We start from the raw sequence: 2,607 nt of genomic DNA, 5'->3' as shown, positions 1-2,607 counted from the left end.
GCAATGCAATTCCAGCTGTCAGAATGATCTCAAAGTGTATTTTTAAATGTAAGAAGAGACTAGAAAAGCTAAAATGATTTTGCAGAGGAGGGAGACCTGTCGACCTACCTGCCGGATCCCACCACCGCTGCAGCTCTGTTCCGCTGCTGTGCTAAAACACTCAGACCAAAAGCATGGCACAAAGGGGCTTATTGTCCGCTCAGCTCACAGCCCATCACTGGGGAAAGCTCCAGGGCAGGAACCTCAAACAGAAACCACAAAGGGGCTGGCAGTGGTGGCGCGTACCTTTAATCCCAGCACTTGGGAGGCAGAGGCAGGCGGATTTCTGAGTTCAAGGCCAGCCTGGACTACAGAGTGAGTTCCAGGACAGCCAGGGCTACAGAGAGAAACCCTCTCTCAGAAACCCCCCTCCCCCAACACACACACACACACACACACACACACACACACACACACACACACACACAAGGAAAGAAAGAAACCAAGAAGGAATTTCTTACTGCCTCTCTTGCAGACACCAGCTTCATTGTAGAGCCCAGGACCACTGCCTAGGGGCTGGAGCCACCAGAGAGGGCGGGGCCCTCCTGCCTCAATTAACAATCAAGACAATCACCCACAGACAGGCCTGCAGGCTGATCTGGGCAGTCCCTCAGCTGAGACTCCCTTCTCAGCAAACTTCACGAAGCTTCAAGTGGACAGCTATTTAGGACAAATTGTGATTAGGAAACTGCAGTGTCAGATGTAAGGGCGATCTGCCTGTGGCATCTGTCGTCACCCATTGATCGCCAGGGTTGATTCGGCTGATCAGGCTGGCTAGGTGGGTGTCCCCTTCCTCTCTCACCACTCCATGTGTGTCCCTCCCGAAGCTGCGCATGCTCGGTCAAAGAGGATGACCTTCCCCAAATAGAGGAGGACCTATCTTCTGTCAAGGGTATATGAGTAGCTGTGCTCCCCTGTTGGAACCTCCAAACAAGCTCAAGGAAACGGCAGTGTATGTTGGGAATATATAAGCATGAAGATGACAGGGAACAGAAATATATCCAAACAGGATTTCAACCAACCTGGTGGTCTTCTCAGCAAAGGATGCTGAACGATTGGGCGCTCAGACGCAAACCATTAAAAGCAAGTCATTAAAGCCTATGATCCACACCTCACACCATAAATGAAAGAATACGAAACAGATCACTGATTGCAATTGTAAAAGCTAACACTATAAAAAAAAAAAAAAAAAAAAAAAAAAAAAAGCTCTAGAAATAAAGTACAGGACCATCAAGTGCACAAGAATGAATCTATTCCCAGACATGTGTGGGGTGGGGAGGAGGATGCGGGCTAGACAAGAAGTCTTAAATCCAAACCCAGTCCAGCTCTGGAAGGATGAAGTGTACCGCCCTGTGGAGGACCCGTGTTCTCCTTGGGCACTTCCACACACACATTCCTACATACAAACACACACATTATACATATAATTAAGAATAAAAAATCCTGTTTTTAAAGTGAGAGGTAAAACGGTCGAGGAACTGGACACAGCACACACACTATGACAGTCACTCATCAAATACATGCTATAATAAGCAATGTTGGTCACTCATCCAACAGGCATACTGCTGGGCTTTTGTCAACTCCACTCACACTAGAGTCACTTGAGAAGAAGGGACATCAGCTGAGGAACTGCCTCCATCAGATTGGCCTGTGGCATGTCTGTGACGCATTTTCTTTTTTCCGCATTTTCTTTTCTTTTTTTTTTTTACAAATCTACTTTTATTTATTTACTCTCCATTAGTTTAAATCCAGGATGGGTACAGCATCACACGGACTCTGTGTCCAGTGGCCTTTGCAGGAAGGTTGCTTCGGAATTTGGCGCGAACCATCCCACTGTCTCCATGGGCCCCAGTTACTTTTCCCCAGATCATTCTGGTCTTGTTTGGTTTGCCTCCAGGAGTCACTGTATTGTTTTCTGCTTTGTACACATATGCACATCTCTTGCCTAAGTAGAACTCAGTTTCAACTCGGGCATAAACGCCTTCGGTTTTAAGAAGAGCCGTGTGCTCTCTTTGGTTCCCGAGACCTCGCTTGTAGCCAGCGAAAGTGGCCTTGCACCACAGCCTTCCAGACATACTTGCTTTTAGAAGTCCTGTTCCCAGCAGGCCTCCACCGGCGCCAAGATGGCGGAAAGAGCTTTTCCGCATTTTCTTGAGTGTCAGTTGATGTGAAAGGGCCGAGTCCCACTAAGGGCTTTGCATGCATGGGGTGTGGGCATGGGTGTGTAAGCAAGCAGACTGAGCAAGCCAGTAAGGGGTGTTCTTCTATGACCTCTGCTTCTGTTCCTGCCTTGAGTTCCTGTCTTGGCTTCTCTTTATGAAGGACTACAACTGTAAGATGAAATAAACTTTTCCTTCCAAGCTTCTTCTAGTCATGATGGTTATCACAGTAGAAACTAGGACACAGGGCAACAGGAACCCAGAGGGACCTATGGGTACTGCAGGGCAATTTGGCAAGATATGCCAAACACAAACAAGCTTTTAAGCGTTGTCTGAAAACAGGCAGTTCCGTGTCTGAGAAGGTGTCTTGTGGGCACTCACCCAAGGCACATACATGAAGCATACATGA

At 47.7% G+C, this 2,607-nt stretch overlaps 1 pseudogene; it reads right to left on the bottom strand.

Moving 5' to 3' along the window:
* Positions 1–1,738: 1,738 nt before the first annotated feature.
* Positions 1,739–2,172, bottom strand: LOC116073118 (annotated as a pseudogene).
* Between the last annotated feature and the right edge of the window lie 435 nt (positions 2,173–2,607).

The sequence above is a fragment of the Mastomys coucha genome, unplaced genomic scaffold (genome assembly GCF_008632895.1).
Source record: "Mastomys coucha isolate ucsf_1 unplaced genomic scaffold, UCSF_Mcou_1 pScaffold23, whole genome shotgun sequence".
Classification (NCBI taxonomy): domain Eukaryota; kingdom Metazoa; phylum Chordata; class Mammalia; order Rodentia; family Muridae; genus Mastomys; species Mastomys coucha.
This window is presented reverse-complemented; position numbering and strand designations above follow the sequence as displayed.